The sequence below is a fragment of the Micromys minutus genome (genome assembly GCF_963924665.1).
Source record: "Micromys minutus genome assembly, chromosome: 32".
NCBI classification, from domain to species: domain Eukaryota; kingdom Metazoa; phylum Chordata; class Mammalia; order Rodentia; family Muridae; genus Micromys; species Micromys minutus.
In genome coordinates, this window is record NC_137967.1 from 3,040,437 (window position 1) to 3,061,905 (window position 21,469).

General features: G+C 44.0%; 1 pseudogene across 1 annotated transcript; it reads left to right on the plus strand.

The window, feature by feature from the left end:
* The first annotated feature begins 3,211 nt into the window (after positions 1–3,211).
* On the plus strand, positions 3,212–20,319 carry LOC308414062 (protein SET-like; annotated as a pseudogene). The gene is made up of 4 exons: positions 3,212–3,553; positions 3,823–4,053; positions 4,165–4,263; positions 20,240–20,319. The product of its transcript is annotated as a protein SET-like (transcript).
* Positions 20,320–21,469: the final 1,150 nt, after the last annotated feature.

A 21,469-nucleotide genomic window follows, 5' to 3' on the forward strand; every position in this document is an offset into this window, starting at 1 on the left:
GTGATAACCAGAAACTGGAAATGACCCAGATGCCCCTCAGCTGAAGAATGGATACAGAGAACACTGTATCTATGTTTACTATCCAGCTATTTAAAATAAGGACATCATGAAGTTTGCAGGCAGATGGATGGAACTAGAATAAAAGCATCCTAAGGAGGCAACCCAGATCCAAAAGGCCATGCATGGCATATACTCACTAAGTGGCTATTAGCCATAAAGTACAGAATACCCAAGATACACAGACCCTAAGAAGTTAGACAAGAAGGAAGGCACACGTGAGGATTCTTGAATCACACTTAGAAGCAGGAACAAAACAGTCACTGGAGGCAGAAATAGGAAGTGATGGGTGGGAGAGGGACAGGGAAAGGATCAGATGTGCTGAGAGACTGGAGAAAGGCCCATGGAATGAATGGAAAGCTAGAGCTACCAAGGGTGAGGGCTGAGGGAATCTTTAGGAAGCCCCAGAAATTCAGTGGAGGGAGGCTTGGGTGACCTGACCCAAGAAGCCTAACAGTGGGACATGGAACCTGAAGAGGCCAGCTCCTGTAGCCAGGCAGGACCCCCAGCGGAGTAATAAGGGCACTAACCCACCCACAAAACTTTCTACCCAAAATTTGTTTTGTCCTGTCTAAAAGAAATGGAACAGAGACTTAAGGAACAGCCAGCCAATAACTGGTCCAACTTGAGACCCATTCCATGGGCAAACACCTATCCCTGACATTATTCAGGATACTCTACTGTGCTTGCAGAACACAACTGTCCTCTGAGAGGCTCTATCTAGAAGCTGACTGAAACAGAAGCAAATGTACAGCGCCAAACATTGGACAAAAATATGGAAGAGTTGGGAGAAGGATTTGAAGGCTCTGAAGGGAATAGGAACTCCATAGGAAGGGCAAAGAGTCCTTGGACCCTTTGGGGAGCTCTCAAGAGACAGAGCCACCAACCAAAGTGCATACATGGGTTGGACTGAGGCCCCAGCACATATGTAGCAGACGTGCAGCTCCGTCTCCATGTGGGTCCCCCAACAACTATGAGTAAAGGCTCTCCCTGAAGCTGTAGCCTGACTGTGGTATTTGTTTCCCAAGAGGGCCGCCCTGTGTGGCCTCAGTGGAAAAGGATGTGCTCTACCCTGGCAGAGATTTGATGACCAGGAAAGGGGATACTCAAGGGGTGCCCCACTCTCTCAGAGAAGGAGAGGGAGGATGGAGGAAGGATCTCTGTGAGGAGGGACCAGGAGAGGGGCAGCTCTTGATATAAATACATTAATTTTTTAAAAGACTTGTTTTGTGGTCCAAATTGTGTAGTAACTGAAAGAATGTTTCATGGGCATCTGGGAAGATATGTTCATTCTACAAATATTGAATGGTAGATTCTATCGAAGTCTGTTATAACTATTTGATCTTTAGTGTGGTTTTAAGCTAAAGTTTTTTTGTGGACTTTTGTGTGAATGAAAAATTTTGCTGATGAAGTTGTAGTCCTATTATTATATCTGGACCAGTCTATCTTTTCACTTTGTTTCACACAAGTAAGTACACCAGTGTTAGTGCACAGATGTTCACAATTATGGTGTCTTCTTGGTGAGCTTTCTCTTCGTTAATATATAGTAGCGTTCATTCTCTATCATTTCTGGCTGAGTTTGGCTTGAAGTCTCCTTTGTCAGATATGGGTATGGATGCTCCATCTTGCTTTTAGAACCAATTTTTAATATATAACAGTGACAGAGGATGCAATAAAATAGACAAAAATATTTTTTAAAAAAAGAATGTGAGTCAATGTTTTTATTCAGTGGAGACCTTGAACCCGCCTCTTTCACAGGCTGCTTTTGGGAACCAAAACAGGGATGGAGCCCCTTTCTTAAAGTAATGTCCAGATACTTTAGTTGCTTTCACTGTGATACGGGAATATCTGTAGGGATATGCAACTGCCGTCAGGATTGTTTAAAAGTCCAGCCAAACCAAAGTCTCATCAAATGGAAGTCAGGAATCATAATCTCTGGTTAGAAAAGGATATATTAAAGGTCATTTTCCAGAATATAAGTTTGCAAAACAAAGACTTTACTTCACTCACAATTATACATCCTGTCACTTAGGACAATTTTAGAAATAACAGATACTCGGGGACTAGCCTGGGCACTCTAAGTTAGAGCATTCTTAGAGAGTATGCAAACACTATCTGTTTCCACATCTCTAGCATCTGAGAACAGATTGCCCACGGAACTCAAACTAGAGGAAAGCTATGTGAAATCTACATATTTTCTTCAACTGATAAATCAGCATCTAATACTAGAAATGAATAGGCAACTCTGGGACAGGGAACAGAGGCTTAGACGCAATTTTCTCCCAAGTTGCAACTGCATCTTGCTTTATAAGACATATTTTTGTTCTATTTGTGATTGAGATAAAGAGAGGATTTATTACTATATAGTGATGACAGGAAATTTTCTGAAACTCTTAAGCCAGTCACCAGGGGGTTCAGGTATTCCTTAAATGGTTACATCTCTTCTGATGGGATTGGTTTTGGTCACAAAGATTATCACAGCAATACAAAGCAAGTAAGGACAGGCTGTAGGACTGTGTACAAAAACAAAGGCGGAGAAAGTCCTCTGAGCACAGGCATTTCCCTTTCTCTGTTTTTTCCTGGTCCTCCCAGATGTGGGCAGGTACCCCCACCACAGCTGTTAATTGTTCTGCCACCATGTCTTTCCCACCCAGATGTGTGGGTTGATGTTAAGGTGATACATGATTGGACAGTAGAGAGAAAGGCAGGGGAAAGGCTAAGAAAACAGAAGAGGAGGAGAGAAAGAGATTCCGAGAGGAATCAAGATGGAGCTGGAGAAGGAGGATCTAGATCCAGGTGGTCTTAATTGGCAATTGGTAAATATGAATATTTTAAGGGTTTCTATAGGTCTTTTTATCTCATAGAGAAGGGCAGTTTGTATCTTTGTCCATTGGATGTAAGGTAATTGTGTAGAGGGTTTGTGGATTGAGAATTTAATATATAAACATGTTTGATAAGCAACCGGGCTTTGGATTCATGTTTGGACTGGGCGGTGGAGGAAAGAAACACGCTAGAACAGTCGTATCCACCCAGGACAGAAGCAGCGGGGTGGGTGGAGTGAAGTGCCTGGGAAGGGACCCTGTGACAGAGTCTGTGTGCTCGGCTCCACACTAGAGCAGTGTCCGTGGTTATTTTTTTTATTTAATCATCCCGTATGACCCACCACTTCTGCATATTGATTAAATGGGAATGGGAAACACAGAGACATAATTCTCATTACTTCAGAATTGGCAGTCAAAGGTGTGGAGAAAATAAAATCTCTAGAAGCAAAGAGAAAAGTCAAGTGAGAAAAAAAGCAGTAGTTGGAAGCGGGATAGATTTTTATTTTGATGAAACTCTTTACCTTGAAAATAAAGTTCTCTCCAAAGAATTCCATGTGAATGAGAGCGGTGACCCGTCTTCAAAGTCCACCGAGATCAAACGGAAATCTGGAAAGGATTTGACAAAGTGCTCAAGTCAAACGCAGAATAAAGCTGGCAGGAAGAGGCAGCAGGAAGTGGCAGCAGGAAGAGACAGCAGGAAGAGGCAGCAGGAAGTGGCAGCAGGAAGAGGCAGCAGGAAGTGGCAGCAGGAAGAGGCAGCAGGAAGAGGAACAGGCAGCAGGAAGTGGCAGCAGGAAGAGGCAGCAGGAAGTGGCAGCAGGGAGAGACAGCAGGAAGAGGCAGCAGGAAGTGGCAGCAGGAAGAGGCAGCAGGAAGTGGCAGCAGGAAGAGGCAGCAGGAAGAGGAAGAGGCAGCAGGAAGTGGCAGCAGGAAGAGGCAGCAGGAAGTGGCAGCAGGAAGAGGCAGCAGGAAGAGCCAGAGCATCTTCACCCGGTTCACTGACCATCTGACGCAGGTGCTGACGAGTCAGGGGACGTCGTCAAAGACGACATTTGGCCAAACCTCTTGCAGCACTATTTGTTTCTGGATATGGATGATGGAGGAGAGGCAGAGGATGACGATGAAGAGGAAGAAGGGTTGGAAGATATTGATAAAGAAAGAGATGAGGATGAAGGTGAAAATGAGGATAAAGGGGAGGAAGGAGAAGAGGATAAAGGTGAAGATGAGGATGAAGGGGAGGAAGGAGAGGAGGATAAAGGTGAAGATGAGGATGAAGGGGAGGAAGGAGAGGAGGATGAAGGTGAGGATGGGGATGAAGGGGAGGAAGGAGAGGAGGATGAAGGTGAGGATGGGGATGAAGGGGAGGAAGGAGAGGAGGATGAAGGTGAGGATGGGGATGAAGGGGAGGAAGGAGAGGAGAATGAAGGTGAGGATGGGGATGAAGGGGAGGAAGGAGAGGAGGATGAAGGTGAGGATGGGGATGATGGGGAGGAAGGAGAGGAGGATGAAGGCACAGAAGACTGATGGATACAACCTTTTTTATTTTAATTTGATCTTTAAATTTCTCCAGTCCCTGAGGGCAAGTTGCAGCCCTTTTCTCCTGTCCCTCTGTGCTCAGTCACCGTTTTTTGAGGTAATCAACTAATTTGGGGGGAAATATCCTGAGCAAAATACAACAGGAAAAGAATCTCCACGCTTCTGTTCTATGTTTGTTTTTATGCTTTCTTGTCTCAAAAACTGGCTCCAACACCACCGTGCTCTGTGGGAAGAAAGAAAAGCCCTCCGGTTCCCTTGGCTCTGCTGGAGGCTGGAGGGTGCTGGGCCCCTGTGTAGTAGTGCATAGAATTCTAGCTTTTTCCCCCCTCTGTGGGAAAAGGGGGTGTAGACGGTGAGCAAGGGTGGGTTTGGGGTGGGGGGAGGGTTAAGTGGGCATTTGACAACATGGCTTCTCCTTTGGCATGTTTAATTGTGATGTTTGACAGACATCCTTGCAATTTAAGGTGACACTTACAAATTTCTCTCCTGATGGTGACCTGACCCTTGCCATTTAGTGGGGGAACCAGCAGAACCTGGAGAGGTTTTTGTTTGTTTTTTGGTTTTGGTTTTCACTGAGGACAAAGATGCTCATTTTAAATGTTGAAGTGTACAAGTTGCGTTGTTACAATACAATCAGTGTGTGCCTGAAGGATCTGATGCTTTTCTCTCACAACAGATGCTCAACAGACCTTCCAAGTTTGACCTGCATAATGACCACGTGTCAAACTTTGTCTCCCTAATTTTGTAATTTTGTTACACACTTGTCAGGATGACCTCAGGGCTGTGCAGGGAGCCAGAGGATATCCTTTCTCCATCATCCTCCATGTTCCTCTCTCGAAATAGGGTCTCTCGGTGAAACTGAAGCTAGCTACTTCAGCTGGGCCAGATGGCCAGAGAGCTCCTGGGATCTGCTGTCCCCGCCTTTAGTAAGGATTAAAGGCATACACAAGCACGCCTTCCTTTAACATAGATGCTAGAGATTCGAACTCAGCTCCTTATGCTTATATGGGAGATATGCATGCCCACTGAGCGATCTCCTCAGTCCTGGGGGTTTTGTCTTCAGCATCTGAAGTGCCAAGATTTCTAGCACACCAGGGACAGTAACCCTCTATCCTATTTTCCAAAAGGGCATGCAACATCCCCTTGATCTTCAACCACGATCTGCTCTCTCTCATGCTGGGCTGATTCCAGTGACCAACATTATCTGAAATCATCTCATTTTGATTGCTGGACTTCAGTAAGCTCTTCTGTTATGATACAGAACAATACTGTGCAAAGCCTTCTCTCTCTCTCTCTCTCTCTCTCTCTCTCTCTCTCTCTCTCTCTCTCTCTCTCTTTCTCTCTCTCTCTCTCTCTCTCTAATGGAATGGTGTGGGGACACGGCACATGATGCAAAGTATTGACACTCCAGTAAAGAACACTTACCACATCTAGCTATGTACTGATCTCAGCAGAAAATGGATGTGAAACCAAGAGCCAGACCTCCCCAGCTTTTGAGAGTTTTCTCCGTCTGTGAAAGCCTGCCTCTTCTGTAACACAGGGACAATGATTCTTACAGAGCAGCGTGGTCCTGAGAGGCAAGGATTGCACTGTGGCAATCAAGGCTTGTTTGCATTCCCTTGAGACATCAATGGAGGATTCCTGAGCAGAAATTCATCATTTTGGCTCAGAAAATGGAACGCACGTCATTGAAAGTGGTAGATCCTTTCTAAACACCTGGATACAGAGATCCTTGGGTCGCCCGGCCAGCCGACAGGTTTCACTGAGATGCCCATTCTGACCGCCTGCTGTTTCAGTGGGTACTTCTGCTGCAGGACTAGGGTGTGGGAGTGGGGAATATGAGGGGAAAGTCCTGTGAGCATCTTTGAGGAAGTCCTTTGGGGGATCAGAAGGAGTTTTCCGTCAGCAAGCCTCCCTGGCTGCTTCTGCTTCCTCTGGCAATATGAAAGGTTCCCTTGAAGCCAGAAAGGCGAACTCAGAATCTAGGAACTTCATGATTTCTTTATTCTTTGCTTAGGTTTCCTTTTTTTTTCCTCCAGTTATTCATTTTATGTATGTGAGTACACTGCAGCTGTCTTCAGACACACCAGAAGAGGGCATCGGATCCCATTATAGATGGTTGTGAGCCACCATGTGGGTGCTGGGAATTGAACTCAGGACCTTTTAAAGGTGATGGTGGCTCCGCTGACATCCCTGGTTATACAATGCAGCAGATTCTCTCTCTGTCGATTTTGTACGTTTTTCGTCAAGTGCAATCTTCAGCAAGCATTGACCGTATATAGCAACAGGAAGTCCAAAGTAACTTAATTAGCTGCTACAGCCATGGATCTGACATGGTAAAATCCAACTGAACATGTCTGACTCCTTCACCCACCACGCTTGGTGCTCTCCTTACACACTTGGGAAGCAAAGATCACGCCTTGCTGTTTTCTCAATCCACATTGTAAGAAATAAAATACGGTGGTTCACTTTCAAAACACCTTGAGTCAGCATTTGTCCAACTACAAATGAACAAGAAACGCTGGGTCTCTGGGAAGAGGGGCTGCTAAATTAGCAGTCCCCCACCCAAATTCTTCTACACACCCCACACACACCTCAAAAAATAAGCATTAATAATAGAAAGGCACTAACAGGAAATTTGCCTGCAAGGTCATGCACCTACCTAATAAGCTTTACAACAAACAAAATGTAAAACATAGATTAACCACCCCACCCGCCCCCCACTTATGATGTATACCAGCATCTACTCATGGTACACGTGGAGACACTAATAAAAATTGATTATTGGCTCTATGATTGCTGGCCCCAACACAAGCTCATGCAAAGAAGTTTCACAGCTGCACAAACTTTTGAGATAGTTAACCACTCTCCCATTCCCTTCCCACACTGTAGTTTAATTGTTCTCACTAAGTCAAAGATATCTAATGTCTCAGGGAAGATTTTAGGATCCCAACTATTGGGGTGTAGAGGTCACAGACTCTACTTAACTTCTGTCTTTCAAATTAAGTTTTGTTAGTGCAAGAAGATACCTTATAGTCACCTCCGTGGATGCAGGAAGCCCTTTAGGAAAATTCAATAATAATTCCTAACTAAAACACTCAACTGTAATTTATATACACATTGGAGGGGGTGACACCTAGTAAACCATTGCCAATATCAAGTAAAGAAATGAAGGCACCTGTGGTGGTTTGAAAGCGAATGGCCCCCATAGGTTTATCGGGTAAAATAGTTAATCCCCAGGGTCCGGCAGCCTGTCTGATGCAGCGGCACTGAGGAAGTTCTCTTTTATTCCTCCCATCCCTGTGTAGTAGTGGCAATCCATTTGGAAAGATTCCTGAGTCTCCAGCCTGAGAAATCCAAGTTCCCTGCACTGTCCTATCTCTGAGGATTCCCTGGTCTTACTAGACGCCACTGAGGGCTTGTCTGACATGAACTACAAGGGAAAGACTTTGAGTCAAAGATATGAACTGAACATGGTGGGAAATCAAGTTAGAGTTATGAGCAATATAACAATGTTTCCTGTTTGGGGTCCTCAGTTATGGAAGCTAGCAAGGAGAGCTAAGGGTTTAGGGGAAGTGGTTGTCAGAAATTATATGTAGGAGCTATGGTGTGAAAAGTCAGAATTCAGAGACATCTACTACAGTGCAGAATTCTGCACTCTGATAGGCAACAGCCACCCACAGACATCTAAAAGTGTGAGAGACTAGGACCAGCCAGTGCAAGCTTGTCTACTGTACATATTCGTGAAGAGCTAGTTACAGCTGCCTCTGCACACAAGCCACGCCTTGCGGGTTGCTAGGTGAGTACCAACAAAAAGGAGAGAGGAAGCCAAATATTAAGCAAATTGGCTTTCATCAACTAAAGCAGAGTTAAGATGGTCACTAAAGGAAATGATGCACTGATTCAAAATCTTCCACAGCCGCCTGTATGACTGGCCATAAAAGATCACAAACCTGCTGTCTTTTTTTTTTTTTTTTTTTTCATTTTTATTTCTCTCTTTTGTGACCTACTTTGGAATGCTTATCATCTTTCTACATAAACTTTTAATCAGACCAGCCCATACAAATATGTAGAGATGAATTCTTATTTATTCGACTTTATCTTTTATATTCCCCTTCTTTATATTTTAACTCCTTTTTAAAACATTACTTAATTTTTATTCGCGTGCATTGGTATTTCACCTGCATGTGTGTCTTCATGAGGAAGTCAGATCCCCTGGAACTGGAATTATAGACAATCATGTACCACCATGTGTGTGCTCACAATTGAACTCAGGCACTAATGTCAATGTCTTCTTTTCTCCTTTCCTGTTTTCCTTTCTAAGATTGCCCCATGGGAACCCAGTCAGGCCTCAGTCTCCCTATGTACACTGTTCAGATGCTGAAACTGGCATCAAACCAAAAACATTACACACATAGCAAACAAAAAAAAAAAAAAAAGAGGAAGAAGAAACTTATGAGACACCGATGGAAAAAAAGGTTCAGGCAGATGTTCATCAACACGTGTGTGGTGGATTGAATGGGAACAGCCCCTATAAGCTCATATGCTTGAATACTTGGCCTCCAGTTGGTGGCTTCTGGAGAAGTGAGAGGTACGGCCTTGTGAGGAAACCTGAGTGTGGGCTCTAGGGTTTCTTTCTTTTTCTATTGGTTATTTTATTTACTTACATTTCAAATGCTGACCCCCTTCCTGGTTTCCCCTCCGAAAACCCCCATCCCTCCTCCCTTTTGCCTCTATGAGGGTGCTCCCACACCCACCCACTCCTGCCTTACTCCTCCTCCATCCCACCACGCTGGGGTATCCAGCCTCCACAGGGCCAAGGACCTCCCTTTCCACTGATGCCAGATAAGGCCGTCCTCTGCTACATATGCAGTTAAAGCTATGGATCCATCCATGTATTTATATTCTTTGGCTGGTGGTCTAGTCCCTGGGAGCTTTAGGGGCGTCCGGTTGGTTGATAGTGTTGTTCTTCCTATGGGGTTGCAAACCCCTTCAGCTCCTTCACTCCTTCCCTTAGCTCTTCCCTCGGGGTTTCCAGGGTCAGTCCAATGGTTGGCTGTAAGTATCTGCATCTGTATTAGTCAAATGCTGTCAGAGCCTCTCAGGGGATAGCTATACTAGGCTCATGTCAGTAAGTGCTTCTTGGTTGGATCTATACAGATAGGAGGGACCCGTAGGAGGGGTGGTTGGTTGGATCTATACAGATAGGAGGGACCCGTAGGAGGGGTGGTTGGTTGGATCTATACAGATAGGAGGGACCCGTAGGAGGGGTGGTTGGTTGGATCTATACAGATAGGAGGGACCCGTAGGAGGGGTGGTTGGTTGGATCTATACAGATAGGAGGGACCCGTAGGAGGGGTGGCTTCTGGAGGCCTTTCCATCGGTCTCAACTCCATTTTTTGTCCCTGTATTTCCCTTACATTCTGGGTTACCACAATGTCTTTCCACAAATCCAGCCCTACAGAGGATAATAGATGGAAAACTGCAACACAAGGAAGGAAGCTATACCCTAGTAAAAAGCAAGAAAGTAATCTTCTTTCAACAAACCCAAAAGAAGATAGCAACACAAACATAATTCCACCTCTAACAACAAAAATAACAGGAAACTACAATCACTATCCCTTAATATCTCTTACCATCAATGGACTCAACCCCCACCAAGAAAAGACATAGACTAACAGACTGGATATGTAAACAGAACCCAGGAAAATATGGATGGAATGGACAATTTTCAAGACAGATAGTAGGTACAAAAGTTAAATCCGGATCAAATAAACTATCTAAACTGTCCCACAACTGTTTAAAAGCATTAAAAGTCTCCCACCCCAAAAAAAGCCAGGACCAGATGAGTTTAGTGCAGAATTCTATCAGACCTTCAAAGAAGACCTAACACCAATACTCAACAAACTATTCCACAAAATAGGAACAGAAGGAACACTACCCAATTCCTTATATGAAGTCACAGACATGCTGATCTCTATATCACACAAAGACCCAACAAAGAAGGAGAACTTCAGACCAATATTCCTTATAAATATCAACGCAAAAATGCTCAGTAAAATCCTCACAAACATAATCCAAGGACGCATCAAAACAATCATTCACCATGATCAAGTAGGCTTCATCCCAGGGATGCAGAGATGGTTCAATATATGGAAATTCATCAGTGTAATCCTCTATATAAACAAGTTCTGGGGTTTCAAAAGACACCATTTGGAGTTCCCTCTGTCTCCTACTTGTGCATAAAGATGTGGCCTATCACCTGTTCTTACAACTATGCCTTTGCTTTTCCATCACAGACATTAACTCAAACTGCAAGCCCAATTAAATGCTTAATGAGTTGCCGTGGTCGGGATGTCTTGTCCCAGCAACAGAATCATAACTTAAGACAATGCACAAATGAAAAGAACAAATGGTTTCAGAAATTATTGTAAAAATGTTTATAAAAAATGATTTCAAAAATTATTGTAAAAATTATTGTAAAAAAAGGCTCAATAGCCCAGTGTAAGGGAATGCAGGACGGGAGTGGGTGGGTAGGAGAACAGTCTCATAGAGGCAGGGGAAGGGGGATGGGATAAGGGGATTCCAGAGGGAAAATGAGGAAAGAGATTTGAAGTGTAAGTAAAGAAAATATCCAATTAAAGACAGACATGGAGGGGGGACAATTCATGCATAGCAGGTGAAACCAGTGGGTACTTAATCTCGGTCACTCTGCATCTAAACAGAACCCAGTAAATTAAAGTCATGAACCTGGTGGGGAATTAGTTCAATATCCATACCCATCAGGGAATCGTATATCACAACTACACGGAGATTTCCTCAAGTCACCATCGAGAAAATCAAAATCCCTAAGTGTTGCTAAAGATGTCGAGAAATAGGAACCTTTATAGACTGTTGGTTAAAAATTCAAATTAATGTAGTCACTATGTAAATCAGTATAACGCTTCCTCAAAACCTGAAATAAAACTATCTTAGGACCCAGAGAACACACTGGAAGAAATCAGTGTCATGACACAATAGAGCTCTCTGAAAACTTCATGTTGGTTATAGAGCAGAATGGTATGTGTGTATGTCTGTGTGCCTGTGTGTGTCTGTGTGTGTGTGTATGTCTGTCTGTGTGTGTGTGTGTGTGTGTGTGTGTGTGCTCACAGTTTACAACTAGAGGTGTTTTGACAAGTATCATAAAAACAGGTACAGATATTACCTTAGATCTTATCTTACATAGGCTTTAATTGAAATGCAGGTATTAAAGGGTTAATTGTACAGTTTAGGACAAAGGGAAAAGCTGTTCATGCAAGAACTTTGTTTTCAAACATCATCTCTGGAAACAGACTAAAAAAAAATTTTAAAAAAACTTGCTACGGGTTTATAAAAGAGAAATAATTCATTGCATTTAATGGTTTATTCTTTTGAATATTATTAAAAGTATGCATTTGTCAAATGCTCAGAAAATTCCTGAACTGTTTTTTTCTAGGTAAACATAATATGCATATATAAAATATTTTTAAAAGTCTAAAAGACTGGTTTACAAGTAAAAACACTTTTGCATTGTTTCTAGGTTTTGGCCCATATGAACTGTACGTAAATTTTCTCATTACTAGGATTGGAAGATAAAGTTGTCATTCAACACTTACCCATTGAAAATAAATAACAAATTCTATAATAAATGGTAATATGAAGTATTTTAGCATTTAATTTGATGTTATACATTAAATTTACAAACTTACCAAGACAAAGCTAGTATCATTTATAAAAAGACAATTTATTAAACTCTAGGTCTCTCTGTTCATTAACTCATTAGAGTTAAATTTTCTGGCTGAAACAAAAAGAAAATGTCCTTGTGAGACACATACACAAGCACACACGCATATTGATATAGCTTCATAAATCAACCCTTAATAAATGCCGTGTTTAAAATGTCATTAGAAATAATGCTTAGCCTTTATTGTTTTCAGATTTGTTCGGGGTTGTTTTTTATGAAGATATAAATTGTCTGGGTCCAGCAGGCCCTTGCTGATTCCAAAGGTGAGTTTCCTGTTCAGCCACCACTTCCAAGCTACTATTTGTCCCCCCCCCCCCATCCTTCAGGGTGAGGGAGAAAGCACTGGCTAGCTCCACTGTACTTCAAAGGAATAAATGCTCCTTATAATTCCAGTAAATGTTGTCTACAGACATACTTCAGGGTTTATCTTCTAACAAAAGAACCCGAGCTATAATTATTTAGATGCTAGGGCATCACCCATGGGACAGATGGAATTCAGTTTACCACGACCTCCAGATGGACTTGCCTAACTACTCTTCTACGTCTTAGTAGCTTGAGTTTTCTCATAAGTGGATTTATTGTTACTAACTCCTCAACGTCTGTCACTTACAATCACCCCAATGTGGTATCCGATCAACCAGAACAGTCCTCATGCCAGGAATGAGGAACAGTCAAACCCAAACCACCAGATGTGATGTCTTCAGTGACTTCTGAGACAAGGAGGGAAGTTATAAAAACCAAAGTGAACTCATGCTGGGCACAGTGGGCCGCATGCTTGTAAAGCAGAACTGTTGAACTTGAGGCGGCCATCTCAGGATGATCACCTGCTAGTTATTAACTTGCCCGTTATGGCTCCTGATGCTTCCCCTCTTCAGATCCCTCAATCCTTGCCCCAGCTCTTCCACAATACTCCCCAAGCTCAGTCCAACGTTTGGCTAGGGGTACCTGTACATGTTTCAGTCAGCTGCTGGGTGAAGCTTCTCAGAGGACACTTACTCTGGGCTCCTGTCTGCAAGAATAGCAATGTATCATTAATAGTGTCTAGGATTGGTTCTTACCCATGGGGTAGGTCTCAGGGTGGGCCAGTCATTGGTTGGACATTCCTTCAATCTCTACTCCATCTTTGTCCCTGAACATTTTGTAGGCAGGACACATTTTGGGTTGAAGGTTTTGTGGGTGGGTTACTGTCTTTATCCCTCTACTAGGAGTCCTACCTCGCTACAAGGGGTGACTACTTCAGGCTCCATATCACTGACTTCTAGGAATATCAACAAGAATTAGCCCCAAAGACTTCCTGGGGCCTTCCCTTCCCCAACCCCCATGCCAAGTCTCTGGTTCTGTAGCGATCGCCTATCTCGCCGGCAAGGAAGACGCGCCACAACAGGATCCTTCTACAGGTGTTTATTGCGGGTTTGATTGCAGTGGCGAAAGACCCCGAGCCCAGAAACCAACCCTCCTTATATAGGCTTAGGAGGACTGTGTCGCTACCTGATTGGTGCATTCTGTATGTTCTAATTAGCATACTTGGAGTCAGCATGAGTCAGCAAAACAGGCATATGTGCATGCGCACTTAGGTTGCTTATCTCAAAACTGGCCACCCTCCCTTCGGGCTGGGTGCCATCTTGTAATGGCGAATGTGGTGGCTTCCCACAGGTTCTTCCTAGATTTGCAACTCCCACCTAGCTATTACCAGGTAAATGTGGGGTGGCTTATACCTGGCTGTTGCCAGGTAACTGAGAGGTGGGGCTTACAGAAACCCAACACTGTGGCTTCATAGAATAAGTTTGGCAATGTGCCTTCTGTTTCTATTTTGTGGAATAGTTTGGGGAGTATTAGTATTAGACCTTCCTTGAAAGTCTTGTAGAATTCTGCACTAAAACCATCTGGCTCTGGCCTTTTCTTGCTTGGGAGACTTTTAATGGCTGCTTCTATTTTCTTAGGACTATCTAAATAATCCTAAAATTAGTACTAATTACCTGATCTTGAAAGAGACAGACAGACAGACAGACAGACAGACAGACAGACAGACTTACTTTATTGAGTAAGGCTTGTTGTGAGGGTAATCTGCTTTTCTTTTTTATTTTTTTCTTACAACTTTATTTAAAGAAGAGAGATACATGTACAGATTTTTAAAAGCATATTGGAAATTCTTTTAGAGGTTTGATAGCATGCATTGAAATCCCACTAGTTACCAGAAGCATAAAGTGCATGTAGAACAGAACATAACATGGAAACAGTCAGAGTTTTCTTGGTGTGTATAGATTAAACATAATGATCTTTGGATACCAAAAATTGCCACAAGGCTATATTCCTAGCTCTTGGATTATTAATGATTTAAGGTCTAGGTGCAATCTGCTTTTCTTTTTCAGTCTTCTGATTTTAAATGCTAATCACTTCTAGAAAGCAACATCTAGACACGTGTTTAACCAAACATAACTACACAAGATAACCTAACTGAGTTGACACATAAAATTACCCATTGTAGCACATCTCTGACAGTTTGGATCCAGAATACATAAAATAAATTAGCACCTGAAAGATGTTCAGTAGCAATGAATATACTTCATATATTTATGAAGTAAATTATCTCACTAAAGATGTTCAATATTAAGATATAGAAAGTACAGTAGCTTGCCTAGTATCACAAAGCCCAGGTTTGATCCTCAACAGTAAAAGGAGGAGGAAAAAGAGGAAGTAGAAGGGGGAAGTGGAAGAGGAGAAAGAGGAAGGAAGGGAAGAGGAAGAGAAGGAGGAAGACAACTAAAGTCATAGATGACAACTAAATTCATGGCAAGACACCACTACACACCTTTATAACAACCTAGAATAGAATTACTAAGGACACCAAAGACTCCTAGAAATGTAGAATGTTATAGAAAGAACCTTCATGTGTTACTGGCCATAGTGTTAAATGGTACAGCAACTGTGGTAATCCATAACGTCAAATACGGAGGGGCTGGAGAAATAGCTCAGTGGTTAAGAGTGTATGCCGCTCTTTCTAGAAGTGGTTAACATTTAAAATAAGTAGACTTTGAGTAAAAACAGGTTACCCTCCCAACATGGGTGAGCCTCGTGTTGGTTCCCAGCACCCATGTCCAGAAGCTCACAACTGCATGTAACTCCAACTTCAAGGATATGCAAAGCTTCTGGCCTCTTTGGGAACCTGTTCATATGTGTGCCTACCCACACACAGGCACATACTTAAAAATAAATAATAATTTTAAGTTAGATATATATCAACCATATAAGATAATAACCTTAAAGTTGGGTGTTTGCTCCAGAGAAATCGAAAGTTATGTTCATACAGTCATTGTACAGGAATGTTTAGATTGGCTTTTCTCACAAAAAAAAAAAAAAAAAAAAAAAAAAAAAAAAAAAAAAAAAAAAAAAAAACAAACCTCAGAAATGCAACTCCCTCACATGGAGCCAATAAAACGGACACAAAATGCTGGGTGGAATGTTAGGGCAATGATCAGGCCAACAGCAAGAAAAGTGTGGGGTCAGCAAGTGGCTGATCTCTCAGCCAAATCTGAGACTGAGCAGGGCAAGGACAGAAAAGACTGCCATCCCTCAGAGGCAGACCCTGAATCGTGACTAAACCCTGTAAAGATGGGAGGCTGTAAAGTAGTGTATGCTTGGAGCATGTGGAAAGTAGCAGTGAAGTCATCATTCTGGCAAAGTATTGAACAAAGGGACAGTGAGAAGGGACATCAGGAAGACAATGGAGCAGACAAGTGAGACTTCCAGAAAGTCTGGCTGTAAGACAGGAAGTCCCGGAGACACCGACTGTTGTCTTTAAGGAACAGAGGGCTGTGTTGTGAAGTAGACTGGGTTCTGATGACAGCCAGTAAGCTAATAAAAGACCCTAAGACTAAAATGAGGCACATCGCCCCAGTCAACTCCTTGACTATATCCTTGTAAGTCCTTGAGCTGGAGCCCTAGTTAAGATGGAACCTGACTCCTGACTCATGAAGACAACTGTGTTGTTGGAGCCCCTGCATTCCTAGTTACTGGTTATGAAAGAATTGAAAAGCAGACACAGCCAGGTAGCAACAAGCTAGTCTGGGACCAAAGTGCCCTGTTAGAGATATAAATTTAGAAACCATCATGATGGGTCATACTTGGGTTAATCACAGTCAGCTCTCTATAGTCCCATCTATGTATACTTACTTGTTCCTCTCTGTGTGTCCAGGAATGGTCATGTGCTATATACGTGCATACACTTCCTTGGACCAGCAAAGAGAAGGTAACAGAGGAAACCAGGAAGTGAGAAGACTGCTCAAACATTAATTCTTCCACTCATCCAAAGCACCAAGTAGTATAACGCCTTAACGTGGGTAACAGTGGCCTGTGGCGAACCTGCAATACCCTCTGAATGAAGCCCCAGGCTCCAATGTTCTACTGTTTTATAAGAATGGCCTTTAATAGAAGAAAATGAAGCGATGCTTCATTTAGAGTAGCAGAGGCAAAGGCAGAAAATAGAATGAAAGATGCTACGAATGCTACAGACAAGTGGAGCTGTGAGACATTTACCCCCCAACTGTCTCTGCTGTCTTACAGAAGATAGTCAGATGCGAGGAGACTCCGAAACATAGTATCATGGATCAGAGATCCAGGAGAACCAGAAATGGATAAACTAGAGAGACATGCAATAGTTGCCAGTTTTCCTCCAGTAGAATGTAGCCTCTTAAAACAAGACTTGGTTTGGTTCACAGCTGTGCACGGATACTTTGTGGAGCATAGCAGGTACTTAGTGAATAGCTGTCATTTAGAGAGTGCACCCAACCTTCCCCCTCCATTTTAGAGCACTCTCAGGAATTCCTGAGTCATCTGTATCTGTATCTCTAGCCACAAAGGTCTGATTGACAGTTGATTGCCCACTGAAACGGCACAGGCTGTTGCTTCACCACGATGTTATATATCATGCAAGGGGGAGTGTTCATCTGTAGGATGACGTCATTACGCAACAAGGCAGGTCCAGGAGCCTATCACTGAATAAGAAGGAAGGGTAGGCGGGGAAAAGTCTATGAAGGGGGAAGAGGAAGCCGAGGAAGCAACTTAGAGGCAGACGGAGATGTTCCTCTCTATGCTTCTGTATAAATACAGGTTGTTATGAATACTTTATAAGGGATGAAATTGTACAGAACGATCTGACTTATCTAGGTGGGCAAATTATATCATAATTGAATCAGAATTTATTGTGTGGTCTTTTCCTTTATACAGCGACTCAATGCCAAGGGAATTGTGAGAGGGTAGCCACCGCTGGGACCAGGGGGGTGGCAACAGAAAACGTTCCCTGCTTTCCCGGGTAACAGAGAGGCAGCCAGGAGAGATACTAACAGAGGGCAACCGCGGCTGAGATGAATTAATGATAGTTCTATACAGCCATACGGTGCCGCAGCTAGCGTGGGAGCGACCACCCAGATCAGAGAAAGCTGGGGGCAGCGCGGAGCAGTAACGCATGGGAACAGGTCGAAGCCCTTTTTATTTTTACTGCAACATTAATCTTAATACATTCTCTGGCTGTTCCGGTTAGCTTTTGTCAAGTTGACACAAACTAGGGTCATCTGGGAAGAGGAAACCTTGGTTGAGGAATCATCTCCACCAAACTGATACGTAGGCTTTTCTGGGGGCAATTTTTTTGATCAGTGAATGATGTGGGAGAGCCAAGCCCACTGTGGGTGGTGCCATCCCTGAGCAGACAGTCCTGGGGTGTATAAGAAAGCAAGCTACAGGGAGCAAGCCAGTGAGCAACACCCCTCTCTTGGTTGCTGCTCCCATTCCTGCCTCTGGGTCCCTGCTTGAGCTCCTTCTCTGGCTTCGTTGGAGATAGACTCAACCTATAAAGTGAAATACACCTTTTCTTCTCCAGGTTGCTTCTGGCCAGTGCTTTATCTCAACACAAAGAAGCTGACTAGCACACTAGCCTGGTGACCAAGTCAGAAACCAAGGGACAGAGAGGTAGACAGGCCAAGAGAGCAAATTCCAACTACAAGACAGCAAACACAAGCTCCAAAGACATTTGCCTCCCTGTTCATAGCTACTTTGTATCTGACTTTGCAACACATTTTTTCTTATTTTCATCTGACCCTGTGGGTTAGACAGGGGCAGGATTTACTAAAGGCTGCAATGGCTAAGGGCAGAAGATCCCTTCCATTTTTACATGGACATCCAGAAAGTGATTGTGCTCCTTAAATTGGGAGATCCTTCATGTCTGTCCCCTTGGAAGGCATTTAAAGATATTTAGGCCCTGGCATGAGCCCTTTCTACTACAAACTAATCTGCGAAGAGAAATTACCAAGAGAATATATAGGAATCAGAGACTGCCCCACCTCAGGATCCATCCCATATACAGTCCCATATATATATATACACAATATACAGAGAATATTGCTGATGCCAAGAAGTGCACCATGACAGGAGCCTGATATGGCCGTCTCTTCAGAGGCTGTGCCAGAGCCTGACAAATACAGGGGTGAATGCTCACAGCCAACCATCAGACTGAGTACTGGGTCCCCAATGGAGGAGTTAGAGAAAGGATTGAAGGAGCTGAAGGGGTTTGCAACCCCATAGGAAGAACAACAGTACCAACCTACCAGACCCCTTAGAACTCCCAGGGACTTAACTACCAACCAAAGAGTACACATGGACGGACCCATGGCTCCAGCTGCACATGTAGCAGAGGATGGCCTTATTGGGCATCAATGGGAGGAGAGGCCCTTGGTCCTGTGACGGCTTGATTCCTTAGTGTAGGGGGATGCCAGGGCAAGGAGGCAGGAGGGAGTGGGTGGGTGGGTAGGGAAGCACCCTCATAGAGGCAGGAGGAAGGGGGAAGGAGTAGGGGGACTCCAGAGGGGAAACCGGGAAAGGGAATAACATTGGAAATGTAAATAAAGAAAATATCCAATTAAGAAAGAAAGAAAAAAAAAAACAGCTTCCATCATTCACACGAAACAACACTCAAAGAAACACAAGAGTGCGTGTTCTGAACCAAAGATGAGGTCTGTGGATCAGGAACTCATGTTCAAATTTCCCCAAAACTCTGTTCCAGTTTAGAAACAGCTTCATGAGATTTCTACAGTAACAGAATTACAGAGGGAGAAAAAAATGCCATAAATAAATTTTTAAACGCACCAATGGAACCTCGGCTAGGTGGGCTACATCCAAACAGGGAAGTCACAGCTCCGGGCCTTAGCTGTTCTCTGATAGCTTTCTTAGCCTTTAGGAGGGTGGGAGGCCGTTGCCTATTAGGATGTTAAAACCTAATGCTAAGGGGGTTATGTCAAATACAGAGATGCCCAGGGAATGGTTAAGAGGAAAGACACGTAACCCAACACAATTTGGCTCTAATCTAGACTGGCATCATCTCTACTGTGAGCAGACACAGTTCTACGCTGTCAGCCTCATGGACTCTCTAACAAACATGCAGCTTTATTTTTTTTCTAGTAACTTCAGTTCACACAGCTCATTACACAACCAGAGTAGACCCAGAAGAAACCTAAATATTGCGGCTGTAGGTCAAGGGGTCACAGGGACTTTCTGAGGTAGAGTCGGAGTCATGCTTAGGCTGCATAAGAAAACACGGGTAATCTCATGATCAACACCATGAGCTACTCTTTCAAACTGTGGGCCGAAAGGAAAAAAAAAGAAAAATTTTCGATCCAAAAGTTGCTTTTTGCCAGGTACATGGTTGTGGTAACAAACACAGATTCTAACAAAGCTCGCTCAGGGCAAAAGTGTTCCCTGCAAGACAATAGCAGAAGTTGTGGCTTTTCCTCCGCTCCCTCCTAAGCAGGGTTGCAGCAGCCAGAGGAGCACATGATAAATGCATACGCTCGGTCTTGACCCATCAAGGTCCTCGTCACCTTTCACTCACATCTTTCGGTCCTACTGAGACCCAAGCAGTCTGGGCTGAGTGGGGCTTTTCCAGAGATAGGAAGCCAGCCCAAGCCCTGGAGTCTGCCTCTGTTCTCCACCTAAGCACTCTGTTCAGATTTCCTGCACTGGAGTTCTTGATGGGTCCCATATCGGCCCACTCTCTTCTAATACGTGTGAACTTCAGAGTTACTGCCCGTAGAGACTTCATCATCTGCTGTGTCCGGTGTAGTGGACACGGCCCTGGCCATATTGCTGCTGGAGTGACCCCGATACAGACACATAGGATGAATCCAGACTATACCCTGTTTGGGGTGAGGCCAGGAACAACTTCTGAACGGCCTTGCCTCCCTTTCCTCTAGGTAAGATGGGGCAATGGCAAAAGCACTTGACTAATCAAAATTTGAAATGATGGCAAGCAGTCACTGAGTCAGCAGAAATAAAGACCCTGGTTGGGGTTTGCTAGCAGGAAATGGAGTTGTGCTCTGACTGTGGGGCTTCTGGGTCCTCAGAAATGCCTTCTCCATAGAATCCTAACCCTGACCAGGGTGTCCTTCTTAACCTTGTAATTTCAAGGCACAAATTTCCTCTCCTCCTTCCCTCCCTTTCTCCCCTCTCCCTCCCCCTCCCTCTTTTTCCCTCCCTCTCTCCCCCTCCCTCTCTTTGCCTTCTTCCTTCCCCCTCCCTCTCTTTCCCTCCTTCCCCTTCCCTCTCTTTCCCTCCTTCCCCTTCCCTCTCTTTCCCTCCTTCCCCTTCCCTCTCTTTCCCTCCTTCCCCCTCCCTCTCTTTCCCTCCTTCCCCCTCCCTCTCTTTCCCTCCTTCCCCTTCCCTCTCTTTCCCTCCCTCCCTCCCTCCCTCCCTTCCTCCCCTTGCCCTCGCCCTCTCCCTACCTGTTGCCTTCCTGCAGATCAGAACTGTGAAACTACTCTCGAGCACCATGCCCGTCTGCTGTAAAATAATCACAGAGTCACCCTCTAAAACTGCCATCAAACCCCCAGTTACATGTTTTCCGAGAGTTCCCTGGGTCATTGTGTCTCTTCACAGCAACAGAATAGAGCAGGAATTACACACTTTTTATTGTGCTCTTTATACATATATAACCTGCTGAATCCAAAATGTGTATGTATGAGGCAGACCACCTAGACATGAGCAAAGTGTCTTGGGGTCTTGTCCCTGTGGAAAGCCTACTCCCATAACTCAGCAACACTGACTGCCTGAAGTTCTTCACCTAGGGGTGGGTGGCCTTCCCTTTCTCCTCCTGGAGTGTTGACTGGTGCAGTCTCACGCAGGTCTCGAAGCACTCTGTTCCTGCATCAGCGTGTTGCTAACGTTCTTATGGTTTTCAGTGGATCCTGACCTGACTGTGTGCCTCAGGTATGCAGCTGACCAGGATCCGTGTGGCCACCCTGTCTCTAGT